Source organism: Chiloscyllium punctatum, chromosome 2, assembly GCF_047496795.1.
Source record: "Chiloscyllium punctatum isolate Juve2018m chromosome 2, sChiPun1.3, whole genome shotgun sequence".
Classification (NCBI taxonomy): Eukaryota; Metazoa; Chordata; class Chondrichthyes; order Orectolobiformes; family Hemiscylliidae; genus Chiloscyllium; species Chiloscyllium punctatum.
This window is the reverse complement of record NC_092740.1, coordinates 118,261,751-118,282,078: the sequence shown is the minus strand read 5'-3', so window position 1 is coordinate 118,282,078 and position 20,328 is coordinate 118,261,751. Positions and strand designations below refer to the sequence as shown.

At 38.1% G+C, this 20,328-nt stretch overlaps 1 protein-coding gene across 4 annotated transcripts in view; it reads right to left on the bottom strand.

The window, feature by feature from the left end:
- The window catches only part of lingo2 (leucine rich repeat and Ig domain containing 2), a 717,008-nt gene that overhangs the window by 669,687 nt on the left and 26,993 nt on the right, over nt 1–20,328 (bottom strand). For 2 of the 4 annotated variants that reach the window (XM_072587678.1, XM_072587659.1), the window contains exon 2: nt 4,384–4,451. The exons of the other annotated variants lie outside the window; for them this stretch is intronic. The gene's annotated coding sequence lies outside the window, so the exon portion shown is untranslated. The remainder of the gene's footprint in view (nt 1–4,383; nt 4,452–20,328) is intronic. 4 annotated transcript variants of the gene reach the window in all.

Here is a 20,328-nt window from a genome sequence, read left to right as displayed (position 1 = left end):
ATTGTACCTGTCGCTAAGCATTTTATTTGTGGTCACCTGACCTTTGTCAATGTTCTCTCACATACGTCTGGATAACCATAAGTCAAAAAGAAACAAAAACAGAAATTGCTGCCAAAATCTCAGCAGTTCTGTCAGTAGCTATGGAGAAGAATCAGAGTTAATGTTTTGGGTGCAGTGACGCATCTTTCAAACTGACTGTAGGTAGAAATCGGTTGGTCTATTATGTGTGTGGGCGCGTGCGTGTTGTGTGTGGGCGCATGCATGAGGGTGCGGGCAGATGTGAGTATGCACGCTTGTGTGCACGTGTAGGATGAAGATCTCAGACAGGGAGGCAGGGATAAAGAGGTCAGTCTAGGAGAATGAATAGTTACTACTGAGGACCATTAGTGATGACAATGTGTTGATTATGATGGTAGCCCAATGTGATGACAAGGCCTGGTATGTGGAGGTTGAAGGACATGGGAGAAGGTGCTCAACCCTATAATTATTGAACTCAATGCTGAATCCGGAGGGCTGCAGGGCCCCTAAGCCCCATAGATCAGATAGGCCCAATTATGTCTCATGTCTCCAAAGTGAATGATGATGAGATAAATGTATTGAGAGATATTTTTTAATTAAACTGAGGGAAGCATTGCTGACAAGCGAAGAGAAATTTACAAATTGGAAAACATTGCTAGCATTCCACTAGAGACTCTGCAGCTCTTTGTGTCACACACTTGGCCCTTCTTAGTGTACTGATCAACTGAAAATGGGACAGTTTAATTTGTCACACATAAAACCAAAGGGATTAGAACACCTCACCAGTAAACAGAAGGCTGATTGCATTCTCCTTTGAGACTACTATTACACACAGAAATTATATTAATCAGGACCTATATTTACTCCGAAATTATACTTGAAAACCGTTTCTAATTGCTATGTTTGTCTGCATTCACCACATGAAGAATTAAGTAAAATCTTGACATTTTGTGGTGTAAATGTATCAAACACCTTAATTAATCCAACATGTCACATTATCAGCTTGCATTATAAAGATCGGCATCTACCTTGCCCAGTAATGAAAAGAAACTTTGTAGAGTTCATTATTTTGAACACTCATTTGACTAATTAACTAACTGATTATGCTGGCACTACCATAGATATCATTAATACATTTCAACACTGAGTCATACATTATGAGCCAAGTTATAAGATGCGCATCATAATTCATCAAGGAAATGGCAGAAAGCGCATTATAGCTAATTTGACAATTTTTCCTCAGCTGTTAATTCATCTCAGTAGGATATGCTTTTCTTCACACATGTATGGATAATGCTGCATTGTGTACCATAGATTCTCAGGCACTGAAATCCTCTGCTTTCTCATCCAAAGATATTCCAAACCTGTGGGCCTACATAATGTACATCAGCATTATTGCTTGTAGAGAGACCAGGGTAGAAGATTGCAGACAAGAATTAGAGTGATTGAAAAGCTTCAAAAGCTGAGAAGACTTGATAAGATAGAGGGCTGAATTAACTGCAGATGATAGGGGTTTCACCCCAGAAAGATCCTTAAAGGACAATGACTGCTTGCCACTATAGCATATGCTTGAGGCCCAAGATTGTGTATTGATCCAGTCACACAGATCAGTGATGATTGGATTAGGGTTGCACTATGGCAGCAAAGGCAGAGGTCTGTGGGGTCCTTCCTCCCATGCAGCTCCCTTGGTGAGATACTAAATGATTTTAAATAAAACATTCTGTGTGGTTTGGTTGTTGTTTCTCAGGGTCCCCTTTCATTCCTGGGTAAAAGGCAGTGAAGTGAGGATTTTCATTGAGCATTTATTGCCTAATTTGTGGCCTGTTTTGGCAGAATGGTAGCAGGCCATCATGGGGTTTTCACCACGGATTTAATCAACCTGAAAGTGGGAAAGTTTCCCCATCTGACACACTCCCACCTGATTAAATACAACACCACTATCAAACTCAACAGAGGAGGGGCACAAGATTTCACCTTTTCAAACTTTTTCTACTAAATGGTGAAAATAAGAACAAGGGGAGCTTTCTCATTATCAGAAATAGGCCATTTAGAAGTATTTTTTACATTACCATTGCCCTTTGTGCAAAGTTCCATCCCCTCAAGTATGAGGTGCTCAGGCAAATTGTATTTAAAGACAAATTTCTGAAACATTAGCATGTCAGAGGATAGCAAACCAAGGTAATTCTTTACTCTTCTTGCAATGTGACTACGTTTCTGTGACTATCACCATGCCTAGGCACAAGACTTTACCTTCAATTATTAAGGATGAGATTACGGAATACTTGGAAGAGCATGGTTAAATTGGGCTGAACTAGCATGGCTTCAAGGGGAGGTCATGCCTGACTTAATTTAGGATTTTTTGAGGCAGTGATGAGTAAGTTAGACAAAGGAGAGTCAGTAGGGGTGATCAATTTGGATTTCCAGAAGCCCTTTGGCAAGGTATCGAACAGGAAGCTGCTAAGATAGATAAGAGCCCATGGAGGTAGAGGTAAGGTACCGGCATGGATAGAGGATTTGCTGACTGGCAGAAGGTAGAGGATGGGGATAAAGAGTTATCTCTCAGGATGGCAGTCAGTGATTAGTGGAGTTCCGCAGGGATCAGTGTTGGGTTGGCAACTATGTTTATTGTACATGATCAATTTGGACGAAGAAACTATGGGCAATGCTGCTAAGTTTGCAGATGATATAAAGATAGGTGAAGGAATGGTGTTGAGGAAGCAGGGAGGCTGCAGAAGAACTTGGACAGATTAGGAAAATATGCAAAGTACCAGATGGAATACAATGTGGGGAAAATGCGAGATTATGCACTTTAGTCAGAAGAGCAGAGGTGTAGACTATTTTTTAAATGGGGAAATCGGAGTTTGGAGGTTTAGAATGCAAATTAACATGAAGGTTCAGTTGACAATTAGGAAGTCAAATGCAATGTTAGCATTCAATTTGAAAGGGCAAGAATACAACAGCAGAGGGGTACTGCTGAGGCTGTACAAGTTTTTGGTCAGACCACATGTGGAATATTGCAAGCAGCTTTTGGTCTGATAGCTAAGGACTTGGGGGAGCGTCCAGAGGATGTTTACAATAATGAGCGTGGGATGAAGGATTGTCATATGAAGTGCTGTTGAGGACTCTGGGTCTCTGCTTGAAGTTTAGAAGGATTGAAACTTACAGAATACTTAGAGGCTTGGATAGAATGAATGTGGATAAGATTGTTTCATTTGTAGGAGAAACTAGGACCTATGGGCACAGCCTCAGAGCAAAGGCATGGTCCTTTAGAACTGAGATGAGGAGGAATTTCTTCAGCTTGAAGGGGGTGAATCTGTGAAACGCATTGCCACAGAAGTCTACGGAAGCAAAGACTGTATTTAAGATAGAAATAGATAGGTTCTGGATTAGTTAAGGGGTCAAGTGGTTCCGTGGAAAAGGCAGAAGGATTGGATTGAAAAATGTATCAGCCACTACTAAATGGCAGAGCAGACCCACTGGGTTAAATAGCCCAATTCTGCTCCTTTCTTGAATAAATAATATAAATGTGTGCACTTTCCCAGCAGAAGTTTGCAATTTCAAATCAGTAGTGGAAACCAAGCTGTTTTCAACCTGTGCCAAAATTGTAAAGGCTCATATTCTAACTCAGAGCAGACTGGAGATAAAACTTGGGTTTTTCTGAATTTCATAGGTTAGACCCATCTACGAAGTTGTAAGAGTACCTGCAAGATGACAGTAAACTACAACATATTAGTTAATTAAGCTTGGGTTAATTTTTATTGTTGATCGCACAAGTCAATGGGGTACAAATAAAGAGTAGTATCAACATTGAGACTGGACAGCAAGTCTTCCATCGGTCAAAATATTGTTCATCAGATGCAGACAGGTGATTTAGTATGCCTTGGGGCTATTATGACTTAAAAACAATTTTTTAACACGAGTAGTACGAAATCAAAGACTGCATGAAAGAATTTGTTTTATGCAGCGAGTTACGGTGCGGAGTTTGGTATTTGAAAAAGTATAATAGAAGCAAATCAAACACAAACTTCCAAAAGAATATTGCATGAAAACTTCAAGCCCCAGCTTTCTCAATGAGGCAAGAATCAGGGATTGGATGCCTTCTGCCTGGTATGGTCTACTCATGCTTGTTTCATGGAGGGCTGGTCCAGACAGGATAGACTCAGGGCCATTGGTTTCCAGAGGTAAAAAAGGAGGTGGGAGGATGCAGGTTAGAAAACTCCATTCACTGGGACATTGGACCTGCATCCACCCAATACCCTTCCATATATTTAATTTACACCATATCATTTCATATCCACACACCGACCCCTTCTCACACTGATGACAACCCCCACGTCCACCAAATATGGCCCCATGAGCACTCACCCAGTATTCACAGTGGAGAGAATGCGAGTCTGTTAACAACCTTGAGAAGTCTTTCAGATGTTCATAAACTGTCAAGACAAACAAACAACCATTCATTCAAAAATCTCTTCAAAAAGATCCTCTTGGTACGCCAATGTTGCCAAACAAAATGCTCTTCGCCATGTTGACAGCTCTATAAACAGTCCCTGTTGAGCTGAAACCATGAGTGGGGTTGAGAGCTCAATCATGAAGACATTCAATGATGCAACTGTGTCAACAAAGTCTCCAGAGCTGAATATGTAAGTCTTTGAACCATTGGAACAGATGCCATTTAATTTAAAGGCTCAAGAGATTGCTGAGCTCTCAAATGATAAAAATGCAGGGTCAACTGACATGCAAAAAATTAAATCTTAATACTATTCAATGCAGAAGACTACTTTTCCACAAGGTAATGCATCTTAAAACTGCAACTGAACTTAGTAATCATTTAATTTTAAGGGAAAAAAATAAGTCCTACCATTGTGTTAAAAAAATACTTCATATCATGTAGCGTTTAACACTAACAAAAACATGTTTCAAACTTGCCTGTCAAACTGTTCCAGAACAAGCTTCCCTGTATTCATGCCCACTGTAATCTATTGTGAAAATTGTGGGTGTTCTAAATTTACCAACCACACAATAGCTTCAAGTCCTTAGAGTGTGGATTCCCAACATGCACCATTATCCCACATTCTTGAAAAGAGCTAACGACATGACTGGGGTCAAGGATCAGGTTCCCTGTCTCTTTCTTCATCAGACCTGCACAGGTTTGCCCTGCATTAGGAGCCTAAAATCCACAAAATGGGCCACCTTCACCGGACAGTAAGTAGAGACAGGGGTGAAGATATGAAAGGCTGAATGGCCTCCTTCTAAGCTACATCATTTCATAATCCTAAGTAGATTCAGTTGTCCATATACACCATCACCCACATTACGTAGCCTATTTTTGAATATAATTTCATGTTAAATATAATAAAGATAAAAAGGTCCCTAGAATTTTCTTCAGTAATTATCTAAAACTTAGTTAGGTATGGAGTTTTCAATCCAATCATTGCTGTAAAGACAACCAACATGAAGTGAAAATGCCAACGTTATGGTTATCTTTCTCTCCAGTATCCTGCCAAGTTTATTCAAAATGAGCTGCAATTTTCATTTCAGACACATTTAAAGTTGATGTCCCAGCTCAGTAAAATAACGAATCATTGTTAAAAAAAAGTTCTTCCATGTAATTATACATCAGTTTTGTTCAGATGTCACCCATTGTTTGGGCTTTCTTTCACAGGCATCAACCAAATTCACTGTTCAGGTACAGGTGCATTGCTGAGTTTAGATTTGGCAGTCATACTCAGCAATCCAGGTTTTATTCTTCTGCCAGTCCAAAACCTAAATTACCTGCTTTACCAGTGCACACAGCCATTCAAAGGAGCCACTCAATTTCATATGGACATAATCTCTCTTCACTACTTACCATTAGTTAATCCTCGAACAATGCTATTAGGGTAGCAACACTAAGGGGGTGAATTTTATCCAGATACTTTAATATTAACCTTTTAACAAGCTTACTCATGTTCCATTTGGGAGAAAGCCATGTTCACGTATTGTTCTTACCTGCACAGTTTTTGTTTTGCTAACAAGTGTTAATGAATAAGGGAGAGCGAATCTGTATCACTTGGAAACTTAATGTAAGTAAGTTTATGCATTTCCAGAGTTTGGACTTAATACCAATTCAATAAATGTCAAATCATTTTAAACTGCTTTGCTTAAATACAGATCGTCCCTGTTCTATGAATGTAAGATATATTTGCCTGTAATCAGTGCCAAAAAAACGAATTAACACTCCACAGTTTAAATTCAACCTTGGAAGTAACTTCACACTGCAGGTAGAGAGTTGGATCATTCCCAGAAAATGTTAATTTTAGAAAAATTAAAAACATCTTCCTGATTGTTGCAGAAAAAAAGAGCAAGAACATCCAATAATTAATAACCAGAAAGCTTACACATACCTCAAAGCAGTTACTGATGTGAAACCTTCCCATATACGTTAGCATTTTCATAGAATCACAGAAATGATACAATACAAAAGGTGACCTCATGTTTGCACCAGTTCTGTAGATGAAAAGTTCCACAAACATGTTTCCTCCACCTTCTCCCCATAAGCCTTTGGATTCTTTTTTTTTCTTTTAAGTCTATTCCCCTTAAATGCTTTAATTGTGCCCATTTCCTTCAAATTCTTGGCAATGCCAAGAATTGACCTTTAACTCACTGTGAAAGTCTTTCCCCTTTTCCTTTTTGTTCTTTTTTACAATTACTTAAAGTCTTTAGCTTTGATTCTTCTTGTTCCCTTTGACTGGGAACAGTTTTTTCTCCACTATGCAGTCCAGATCCAGAATTTTGTTTACTTCCATCAAAACTCCCTTTCAAGGGTAATAACTCCAATTTCTCCAATCTATTTTCATAAGAGCTTTCTCATTGCTGGAACCATTCTTGCAAATCTTTTCTGCAATTTCTCCAACACCTTAATTAGTTCTAAAATGTGTTGCAGCCAGAACTGTGCACAATACTTCAGCTGATATTGAACAAATTCCTTACACAAGTTTAATATAACCTTTGTGGTTTTGTATTCTACAAGCCTATTAATAAAGCTCAGTCACTATACTCTAGGAACTGCTCTAGGAACCCTGTTCTGTTACCTTCAATGATTTATGCTCTTATACCCCGTTTAGAATTGTACCATAAATAAGTTAGGATGGAAACAAAATAAAATAGATGTTAGAAAGAAAACTCTTATTCCTAGAATTCTCAAAATTGTGAAAATTTGATTAAGCCATCAAATTGTCCGATTTTACCTAACTGTCTAATTCACTTAAAAGAACTCGCACAGCCGGTTTCCTTAAAAATATTTTGATTGTAACATGAATTGCTAACTTATAATACAAAGTTAAACAATGCTCTTATTAAAATTCTCTCACATAAACTTTCAAAGAAACAAGGATATGAAGAGTGGAAAAGTGCAGGTATGAGGGGAAAAAACAAAAAGAGGAAGATCAAGAGCACCAGCCCAGACCGTAGGAGCTGAGTTGTTTCCACTTGGTTCCTTCCACTGCTTTCTAATTCTTTGCTGATGAGGTGGACTCATTTACACACCAATGCTGCCCTTCTTTCACTGACTGAGAAGTTGCCCTTTTGAGTGTCTTTACAGATGGTTTCACCCATATTTAACTTTCAACAGGTAATTTATGAAGAACGCAACTTCCAGGGAAATGAGAGAACAGCTGTTAGGAGATTTTGTTTTACTACCTGTCCACACAGGGTATATATGGGAGCAGGGAGAGGAGAGAGACTGGGGTGCTTTCTGTTTGCTAGATAGATGTTTAAGCTCTAATGTCCATACAGAGGACACTTGCCCTATAACCAATCGAGTAGCTGTCACCAGGCTGAGCTCACAACATCTGGACCATTGAAAAACTAATCAAAAATAATGCAAACTGCCCTGAACATATATGGAACCAAGGGGTCAAGTATCCTTCCCCACTGCTTCAGTAAGGCAGCATTACAATTCAAACTTATTTCCAGTAAGTAAAAGCTCCAACTACAAGGAGGACTCCAGGTTAAACTCCAGGTTTAAAGCTCCAACTACAAGGAGGACATCATCCCACTTTTTAAAAGTCTGAAAAGTGGGTTTTTATACAGCTTGTCTTCCCTAAAATGAATCACTTCACATGTTGCCAGGTTGAATTTCATCTGCTTCTTGTCTACCTATCCTAACTTGTAAAATATCTTTTGAAGTACTGCACTATCCTTGTCGTAGTCCACAATGCATTTTTTTCTAAAGATCATTTGTAAATTTTGTCCTCTGCACCAAGGTTTCAGTTCATCATACAGTTGAAGCAGAGGAAAGAGTTCCAAAAAAAGTGACTTCTAGGTACTCCACTATAAAAATCTCCTCTGGCCCAAAGACCATCCATTACTCTTTTTCTTTGTATCCATTTTGGCTCCTTCCCTTTTATTTCATGAACTACAGTCTTGTCCAAAGCTCTTTTGCATGCATAATATCAAATGCCTTTGGAAGCCTATGCAAGCCACAACAGCATTGCTCTCAATGTCCGTTACCTCTTCAAAAACTCCAGCTAGCTAAACACAATTTTCCCTTCATTAAGTCCATGCTGGCCCAGATGAATTAAATTGCATTTGTCAATGAGACTATTCATTTTGTCCCAAACTGTTTAGGAAATTTCCCTGCCACTAAAATTAAACTGACTGGCTTGACTTATTTTAGACCTCTTTTTGAATAAGGATACAATATTTGCATTTCTCCAAAGCTTTGGCGCTGCCCCTAAATCCAAAGATGACTTAAAACACATTGCTAATACCTTCATTATTACCACCCTCACTTCCCTCAGTATCCATGGAAGCATGTCATCTCACTCTGATCTCATCCACTTAGTATGGGCATCATACCCAATACATTCTCCTCAATTCTGACCTGCCCGACTAAATTAATTACCTCTTTCATCGTGGCTTAGTCAACATCTGCCTTTGTAAAGACAGATAACAATACCTCAGCTATCTCCCCTGTATCATGGTGTAAATCATATCACTTTGCCATTCATTTTTTTCCTCAACTTCTGCACTAAAGTTTCAATATTCAGCCTGGTTCTCTATCTGACGTGTCTCAAAAGTACAGCCTCTCTTCATCATAATCTCTGTCACTTTTGACACCCAGGGAGGTTTAGATTGGTTTGCCCTATCTCCTATGAAGGAATATACTATGATAGGTTGTGCACAATTTATTTTTGGAAGATGGCTTTTGTTCAATGATTTTTTCCTGTCAACTTTTGACTCCAAAGCATTTGGTCTAAATCAATTTTTACTCCATTGAAGTTTGCTTTTCCCCAATTAATAATTCTTAATCTGAATTGTACTTTGTCCTTTTACACAGCAAATCTAAACCTCATGATACAATAGCATTATTATCCTTTGATCCACTTAGACTGCCTCATTCCCAAAAATCAGGTTTAGAAATGTTAGGAACTTTGAAGTACTTTGGTGCAGAAGGATCTGGATGTCCTCATGCATGAATTGCAGAAAACTAACATGCAGGAACAGATGAAGACTAATGGAAGTTTGACACTTATGCTAAAGGAACAGAATGTAAGAGTAGGGAATTGTTGCTGCAACTATACAAGGAATTTTGAAACTGGACCCGGAGTATGTACATGGTTTTGGTCTCCTTGAGAGATGCAGTTGCTTTGGAAGCTCACTAGCTTGATTCTGTGATGATACTGTAGCTTTAAGAGGCATGCTTTGTCCTGGTTTCTTTTAGAGAGATTGGGGACAAACAATCTATGAGAAGGTCAACAACTTGTGAGGCCTGAGTGGAAGCTGAATGGGTATGGTCAATCTCTGACAGATCCAGGATTGGTTTTAGTTAGCTTTCAGCAGTTGTTGCTGGGGTCTCAGCAGTATTGGAAGGCAGTGAGTCCCTCCCAACTGCTGCACACTCTCTCCCAGAATTGTCTTTTGATGATTTTTCCCCGTGGATTAGGCAACTGCATGCAAGACAATTTGTTTTATGAATTGGCTTATTTGCCAATGATGTGCTTATCAGATGTTACTGTATTGGAACAGTTAATTACTGCTAGGTACTGTATCGATTTTTGTTATATTTTCAAATAAAGTTGCGATTCCAAGTTCTTATTTCTGTCATTGTATTTTAAATATAGTGTTTGAATAAATTGTGTTTTGTTTAATGTCAAGTAGTTTGACCAATCAAATTGCATCTGGAACACCTGACATTTACCTTTAAATTAAGAAAAAGTTAGGGTTTAGGCTATCTTCTTAATATATTATTGGTGCCTGGTCTGGTCCAGAACAGTTCCAAAAATGAAGGCTTTTCCCTATGAAGGGAGATAAAGCACTTTAGATCTACACTCTCTGGAGCATAGAAGAATGAGATCAAATTGAGGTATAAAAAGTACTAAAGAGGATTAACAAACTGGATGTAGAGATGATGTTTCCTCTTGTAATACAATCTGGATGACAGATCATAGTTTTGGGATAAGGAGTAACAAATTTAAACCAGCGGTTAGAAAGAATTACTTCTCTAAGGATTGTGAATCTGTGGAAGTCACTACCCTACAGTGAGGTTGATGCTGGACACTGAATAAATTTGGGGAGGTAGACGGATTTGTTTTTAAAATAGTAACAAGTTGAAAGGTTATGTAGAGTGGGCAGGAAAGGAGGAATTGAGACAGAGATGAGTCATGCATGATCATTTGTGATGGAATAGACTAGAGGGGCGGAATTGCCTGCTCCTGCTCTTTGTACTTATGTCCGCATGTCTAGCACAACTTCCTTTCTCTTTTGACTGGAAACCTACTGATGGAGACAACTTTCCTCCACACTTGAGGAATTCTTGCCCCTTCTGGCCTTCGCCACTATCGTTAATGTATAGATAATTTAAGTGCTCCACTCTAAGTTCCATAATTCTTGCACCTCTCATTGTTTAAGAAACTTTAATTATGTGCTTTAATTCAGTCATTAAAGTCCACTTGATCCAAATCTGCCAAACTTCATTATGGTAAGAAAATTGGTCAGAAGAAAAAAATTCAGTTTTTTTTTATTTGTGCTGTGTAGTTAGAATTGGAAACACATAAAAATAATAAAATGGAAACACTGCACTCACTTCAGCCAGTGCATGATGCTGTTCTCCCTTCACACAGTTTTATTTACCCACTTTATTCCCAGATCCCTATCTGTTTTCCCCCATTCAGAATGACAACAAAAAACTTGAGTATCCAATGTTTGAAAGTACTATGTAAATTCAAGATAATCTTTTTCTTCAATATATTCAACCTAAAAGTTTAACATTAACAGTTTCTGCCTCTCAATTCAGCAAGTAACTTACACAGCCTCATGATCATGTAAAGAAACATCAAATGCATTTTGCACAAAACATTTTACGTTTTATTAACAAACTCTGACTGTCTAACCATTAACTGTCTTTGAACAACTTTAAATATTCTCTCATCTGACCCAATAATCTGTATTGGTTAAAACAGAAGAACTCCAACTTTTCAGTTCTTCATATCTGTATTCCTTCAGACCATGCAGCCTCTAATGATTCATGTACTTCCCAATATTGCACAGAATAAGCTATTCTAAATAAGTTTTTATTAAGATACTATCTACAAACCCAACATTATTTCCTGCTCTCTACATTCTATAACTCTTGAAAAAGTCTAGAATTCCATTTGCTATTATCAACTTATGGTATACTTTAAATTCCAGCAAACATGTTTAGCAACTCCGTCTATTCTTACACAACACCAACATAATTCCATTTAAACAATTGCTGTGTTGTAATTTATAGAACGGCATCAACTCAGATTTACTGAGATTGATTCCTTCTGGCTTATCTCTACCTTGGTAATATCCATTAGCAGCTTTATTAACCAAAGAGTTAACTTTCCTTTTAATATTTGCTACAAAATGTTGACACCACTCCTTCCAGGTCAGGTGCATTGCAAAGTTATTAATTCACAATGAACTAAGTTGGGCCCAGAATCAAACCCTGTGAGACCACCAGAGATTTTCAATTTTGCCCATAAAACTAAAAGGCCTTTACTCCTACTCCATGCTTCCTCCCTTCTCACTAATTATTAGACCAAATTGCTTCCTTAGTTTTAGTTACTTTTATTCAAGCCTCACTTGTGAAAAAAAACTCAATTTGCACATCCATTTTATTTCTCCTTGTACAGTATGTTACCGCCTTGAAGAATTCCATGACTTTTGTCATACTCAACCAATCCTTTACAAATCCACACTGGCTATTTCTAACCATCTTCTCCTCACCTAGAAATAATGGGTTGTTAAATTAAGGATTTGAATGGAGGTAGATGTTCTTTATCACTTGTTAAGCTGACCAATAAAATTGCCCAGATTCTAAAAATGAATAATACATTGACTACACTGAAATTCTCTAGCAGTCATCCACACTCAAGTGTTCTGAAATTCAATAGATAAACACTGTAGATGCTTGAAATAGGAAATGAAAACAAAATATGCTGGAACTATTCAAATGGTCAGACAGCATCCTTGAAGAGAAGGGACTGCTAATGGGCTGCAATTAATGCAGGGTAGAGAGGAGGATAATTGGAAGACAGATGACAGAACAGGGTCCTCACACCCCTGCATAGAAGATAAAGTGAATCTGCCTCAAGTTAGTCGCCAGAATCTGTACCCCAACCTGGAGAGGTTAACCAAAAAGAGATTTCTAGACAAGTCTACAGTGTTCACAGCCAAAACTACAGTCAGTCTTGAAGATGACATTGAAAAATAGGCCTCAGACTTTATGGTAAGATGGGGTCTTTCCAAGGCCATGATGGCAGGCCCCAGTGAAGAGCCAGAGGTATGTTGGAAGCTGAGGTAGAAGATAGGGTTAAATATCATGCGGTAAGACTTGAGGGGGAATTTTCAATGGACAAATGTATCTTGTAAACAGGGCAATCACATCATAACTAGCCCTTGACGAAGGAAATTTATTGGGCTACAAATTTGATGAGGGCCTTTCATGACACATGGTAAAATCCCTGTGGCAGAAAGTCCAGTAAATGCCCACCTGTTGATCATTTAAGTGCCTGAAATAACCCAAGAACACTGGGCATCCTAACACTAACTTGCTGATGGTTAACATAGAGTGGGACGGATGGTGGGCACTGGCAGCATCCATAGCACATCACCCAATTATGTATGGGTCAACTATCAATCCAGCTCTGGTGGAGCTGTAAACTCCAACCTAACTTTTCAGATCATTGATGAAAATTTAGCAAACTGAAATGTCAATTCAGTCTTTCTTCCTGAACAGATATTGCCTGGTCTGCTAAATATCTATTATTATCCCAGAAATACAATACCTGGAGTCAGCTCACTTTCCTTCCTTAGTATCCTTGATTTATCTCACCAAGCCATGGAGTTTTGCCTTTCATTTAACTTACCTAAGTTCTTTAAACGTTACTCACCATGGTTTAAAACACTTAATATTTCATCTCCTATATTTTCCACCTTACACACCAAGGTGAAGCCTTTACTAACTATCCCTTTCTTCTCAGAGGTTCCCACTTTAAATCAATTGTTTTTGTTAATGACACTTCCAAAATATTATGCTATAAACTTTCCTTTATATTCTATGAGTGGAAGTAGCAAATCACTGGAAAAGTCACAACCAGATTTAACATAAAATATGACCAAGTTGTTGCTCAGACACCTGCTATTTATGACCTTCACACATACCTAATGTGGAGCATAAAAACTGTACAATGAGGAGGAAAACAATAAACAAGCAAGTCACATACCTGTTATTATTGGATGTTGCAACTATATCAATAACAACGTATGACCAGTGTATTCAACTTGTCCCCCACGAGCTTGGCAGAAATTTATCCTCATTTCAATTTCTCTGAACTACAGACAAATGAAGTCATGGATTCATTCACCAAGCCAGTGTGTTTTTCTGCAAATGTTTTGTTGCCTTGCTAGGTGACATCAGTGCATCTTTGATAAGATGTTGGTGCTCTGTCCTGCCTGGTATTTATGTGTCTCAGTTTGTTGGTACGTCCGCTTCTGTATCTGAATGGTTTATATACAGGGTCCATTTCAATAGGTCTACCCCAGCACCCACAAACGGAGAAGCATTAGGACATTACTTAACGGGCAAGGACACAGGGCAGCAACCCAGGACTTCAGGAAGCAGAGTAGGAATGTCTATTCAAAGGATTTAAATAAAATGGGTACCATAAGAGCATTATCCTCCAGTACTTATGGGACAAACCCAAAAGAAGAAAACACTAAGTGACCAGACACGATAGCCACCATGCCATACAAAAAGCATATCAGAGATAACTACCCGACTACTCAGACCCCTAGGAATCTTCGTGGCCCACAAACCAGGGAACACTTTTCACCAGGTCCTCTCAAAGGTTAAAGACCCAACATCCACATCCAACAGGATGAACTTTATCTACAAGATACCCTGCAAAGACTTTGAAAAACACAGCATGGAACAGGAAGAAAACTGACCATAAGAGTGCACGGACATCAGCTCACCACTGCCAGTCATGACCAGCACACTAATTTCCAAACACACAAACAAAAGACACAAATTCAACTGGGATGATGTAACCATCCTAGCACAGGCAAAACAGTGACACCCCACAGAATTCCTTGAAGCCTGGCACTCCAACCGGATCTCAATCAGTACAAATCAATTTGTATATGGGGTCCAGTTCACTCAAATACTGGACCACAAGGACTAACAAGTAGACAAATAAATACCAGGCAGGACAGAGCACCAACATGTTATCAAAGATGCACTGACAATGTCAGCTAGTGAGGTGACAAAACTTTTGCAGAAAAACATACCTGCTTGGTGAAAGAATCCACTATTTAATCCATAACCTGAGCCACAAATCTTCAAGAACTCTACAGATAAGTGACAAAAGGATACTCTTTGAGCAGGATAAATGCACCACAGGACTCTCATTCCTAAGTTATTTCAAGAATTTAACTGAATTTATCAGTTTAGTGTAACAAACAGGTATTTTTTAACCTCAAAAGCAAGACTCAGATCCCCCATCCAATTTACAGGTGTGAATCACATGTGTATGGTGATTCCTGTAGGGGCCAAGGGCATTAGATAGATTGAGAATTTGAAGGAATGACTGAAAACTCATCTAGACATTCTGAAGTAGATTGGTGCTTGAGCAATTTGTATCGACAGGAAAACTGAGGTTACATTTTTGCTTTCAATTTGCTGCTCCTATATCCATGACTGGCAGTATAAATAAGAAGCATCTTTTCTCCCAAGCAATCTAATTTTCAAACTTCTACAATGTCACATTTTTGTTTCAAAACGTATGAGCAGAAACTTGATTGACTAGGTCTTAGGATTCACACAGCATTTTCCAGGGTAATCAATTGGTTAGGATTCAGCGCTCTCACGACCACAGTCAGAGTTGGTTTCATGGTTCGGGAGGTAAATTTAGGGGGATTGGTTAACTCTATTGGTCACACAGCTGATTTGCAATGTAGAGCAATGCCAAAACCATAGCTGCAATTCTTGCAGTGTCTGGAGGTAACCATGAAAGATTCTCCTTCACAACCTCACCCGTTGCCTGAGGGTGGTGACCCTCAGGCTAAACCACCAGTCAGTCATCTCTTTCTAATGAGAGAGCAGCCCAATGGTCTGGTAAGACTATGGTGACTTTACCTTAGAGCGTTTTGAACTTATGACATGTTGAAACTGAAGGAAGTGTGACATGGTGGCACAGCTCCATTGTTGCCAGGTTTAGCATGGCTATAAAGCTTAGGGAAAAATTCAACTATATCACTTCATAACATATGAAGCACTGGACTGTTCTAGATAACTCTGAGCAATCTGTAAAGATGTTGTCTGTTTATTTTTGTGCCTTTTATCACCGTGGATTGAAATGACAAAAAAGTATTTCCAAATTCAGGGATATAACAAGATGGCCAAACGTTTGAAAGCAAAGAATTTGAGACCTGTTGCAAATTCTGTTTGCAGCTATAGGTTGCAGCAATGTGCATATGAACTGGGACTGAGGGGTTGTTTTCAAGTCAAACTGACTGGATTGTGGATTAGGGACTAATAATCAATGACAAAAGCCCTCTGCCTACCAACATAATTGGTTGAAATTAACTGAACTGCTTCAGCTGTGAACAAGACAGAGAGAAGCTAGTCAAACCTGAAGAGAAAATCAGTAAGTCTGCAGCAGCCACAACAACTCTCAGTTCTCTGCAGTAAGCCATTTTAAACCTGCAGAAAACCAGTTTCTCTTCCCTTCAGCAGATGCTAAAAGTTGTGGTTTTGAATTGGATAAGCCAGAGTAAAACAGCCTTTGCAAACAAGTGGAAGTGTTCAGAGAAAAGGAAGATCATGGAGCAACCTTCAGACCAAGAACCACACCCAACAGATTATGAACAGTTTTCCTTGTGCCAATATATTTTCTCCCTTTATTTACCTTCATATGAATATATGCACATACATCTTCAGGATTAAGGAATTTATAGTCCTACTACATTTAAATTAAGTCAACTCTAATGACCTGTAATAAATAGTGATTTCTTGTCTAGTATAGAAACCTGATCCATACTTTCTTTCAACCTAAGTTTGAAAACAAGTTAGTTTGGGGACTTGTGCCTATTTCTTTTAACAACTTTAACATTGTGACAATTCCAAGAATAGCAGGGGTTGATTTGCAGTGCGCTACACCAGTGAGTTGTGCCAACCAAAGACACACTTTTTGTTCTATTTAATTAAAACAGGCAGAAAAAGCTGATTTGAATCACATCCTATTCAAGGTCAAGACCAATGGAAATGAAAATTATGGATATGAAGCAGTAACATTTTGACTCCTCACATAATGAAGGAAAGATTGTACTGTAGAATTTCCTTTCTACATTATGTCCTCTTAATGGACATATCCTGTCAGCACCTAGAGTGGAAATTTTCATATCAATTTGATAAATTGTAATCAAAAATAATGTTGTATAAGCAGTTGGTAAAATAGTTTTAAAAAGTTCAGCTCATTTACATTTTCATTGACATACTCACTTTGAAGTTGAAGTTAGCGAAACTCAGCTTTAATTGGAGTGCTGGAAAGTCAGGAGGCTATATTACAAGTTTTGTTCAATTATTAAAACACTGAATTGTTACAGCATGGTGAACCCCTCTGTTAATTAAACTAAACACCCAGAAAAGCTCACCTCGCCTCAAAATCTATTAAAACATGAGTGACAGAGGACTCCCAAATTCCACTATGAAAATAGTATTGATTTATTATTTAACTCTAAACCTGAATAATAAACAACTATTCACAACTCTAAGCTTCTCCCCCACCACAACCCCCCCACCACTTAACTGATTATCTGCCTCCAACTCTATAACAATATACTGTTCCAATAAAAACCCTTATTAAAATTATATCAACTTAATTTCAAAATCACACAGCGGCTGTCGTGCCTGGTGTCTTTCTCCTTTTCAGCTGGAGATCTCTCTGGATTGTCTTCTGTCTTTTACTGCAAAGATGTTTCATATGAAAAAGGCACCTTTGATATAGTGTTTTTAAATGACAGTCTTTCTCTATGGCAGTTACTTTCTGTCTAACTTTCAAAATGTCTGCTTTTTTTTAAACCCCAAACACATGCTTATCTCATCGATGTGATGCCAAATAAATTCAAACTCGATTGGGTTTTAGTAAATGGGGGCATATTTTAAACTGATTGGTCAGACTTGAATTATGGTCAAAAACAGCAACCAATTCAGGTACCTATTTCACAGCCAAACGTTACATATTTTCAATTTTCCATGCCACAGAGACTGCTAGTTAGTCATAACAGGTGCTTATAAACTCTGAGTGAAAAACAGCATTCATTTTCTCTTAAAAAGTACAGTGCACGTCTTCAACTTCATTACAAAATTGAATGTGATTTGCAACCAGTATTTGTCAACAGCTGACCCAAAATCTTAAGGTCGCACATTTCAATTCTTTGGCCATGAGTAGTAGTTTTCCCAGGGTATAAGGATTACGCTTTTACCATCATCTCCTGCTACTAGAATAGAATTTATTTGAATTTTCTGCTTCTGAAATGATAACAGGCAATGAATTCTCAGCCTGAAAATAAATAGCTTTTAATGTAATACAAATAATTTAGAAACACAGACTTGAAATAACTCTGAACATAACCACCAACCAATTCCTGGATGTCAGCAGAAATCTAGTATTAATCTGACAATCCACAATCTTGGGGAAAATAATCCAGAGAACAAGAATTCAAATCCCAGTATAGCTGTTTGGAGAACTTGAACTGAGTTTAATAGAGTTGGAAATAGTAAAATAATAAGTTGCTTTTGTGAAACTTTAAGACTGTCATATAAGCTCAATTGGTTCATAAGTGTGTTCTTACCCGTCCAGTGTATGTGTCACACAAGTCCCGAAAGAAACTAGTGGATTCTTAGCTGTCACCTGAAGTAATCTAGTAAGCCAAACAGTTGTATCAAACCGACATAAGCAGCAAATTGAAAGCACTGACAACAGTGATTCTGGAAGTTTTACTACTAATTTTTCAAAGCAGCCAGGGATAAGTAGTTAACACCAACATTGCTAGTTTCTGCCCAAGTCCAAAGAAAGAATAAAAGAAGAGTGGGACTGGGACATTCCCGAATCCACAGCCAGCCTAAACGACAGCCTACCTAATTACTGACTTTCTACCAAATTGATCCAATCTATTATGCCCAAATCATATTGAAATCTTCTACAGCAGTCTTCATTCCCTATTACCATGTTTGAATGACAGCACATGAGAAATTACAACTTCACCAATGCTCTGTAGTTGAAGCACTGCAATACTGTTATATAATTCCACCAAAGCACAAGATCATCATGTGAACAATGTACACATGGGAAAAAAAAAGGTGTTGAGTATTATTCATGTTACATGTGTCAATATCCTGACTATAGAGTTGTCTAGCACAGAAACAGGCCCTTTGGTCCAACTCATCCATGCCAACCAGATATTCTATATTAATCTAGTTCCATTTACCAGTCCTGGGCCATATCCCTCTAAAGTCTTCCTATTCAGGTATCCATCCAGATGCCTTTTAAATGTTCTAATTGTACCAGACTCCACTTCCTCTGGCAGCTCACTGGATACAGGCACCACCTGCTGCATTAAAAAGTTGCCCTTAGGTCCCTTTTTGATTGGTCCCCTCTCACCTTAAACTTATGCCCTCTAGTTTTGGACTTCCCTTCCCTGGAGAAAAAAACCCAGTCTATTCACGCTATCAATGCCCTTCATGATTTTCTCAACCTCTAAGATCACCCTGCAGCCTCCAATGCTCTCTCAAAATTAACAATGTATAATTTTCTTTATGACTTGTTTCATTGAATATGATAGTTCACTTACTGGGTGAGGGAGACCAGAGATTTCAATTGTCTGGTGAGCATCTCCACTTTAAGACATAGTTATCTGTTTAAATTTAAGAATTTTGATAATTTCTGCCAGAATATCTAACTTTGCACTCAAATTATACTTGACTGCTTCTGCTCTATGGCATGACTCTCAACTGATTGCAGAGACTGATAAATCATTGTGTTATACATGTTGTTCACTATTGACATGTACAATTATAACTTTCAAACCTATTAAAGAACCAATGTGAATTAAAGGTACAGGGATAAAGTTATCAACATTCTTCCCACTTTGAACAGAAACAGGATTTTCCTAAATAGATTCTTTCGCTTATGCTTGCTTACTTTTCACTCTTTATCATATGATTATTTGAAGCTCAATCTATTTATGTTATCATCAGAAAACATTAATTATGTCTAATCTTAGGTTTACTTATTTAGTTCTCTTCCGAATTTAAAGCCCTCAGTCACTGAAATACCTTTGTCATTCTATCAAGATTTCATTGTGTATCAACATCATTCAAACTGGGTTATGACAATAGTGTATGCAAATCTGTTTATAATCTATTTTGACTAATGTTCAAAACCCCTTGAAATGTATCAGGAAATATAATTAACCTCATTCATAACATATTCACGAGTACACAGATTTTACGCTTCACACTGTGCATGACTTTTCACTTATCCATATTAAAATCAATCTACCACAAGGCTGTCCATTTAGTTGTCAGACCACAATCAGTCTCTGAAACGTATTGACTAGGCACATATTGTGGTGTTAATTTGCATCAACTACTCATTCCCCAGAGAGACAGCTCCCTTACAATAGCAAACACAAATATGTATTGCAGCAATTTCCATTTCTACAGCTTTAGCAATCACCAATTTAGAAAACTCGTTGACATGTATTAACTGAACACTTTGACACAACTCCGTCATA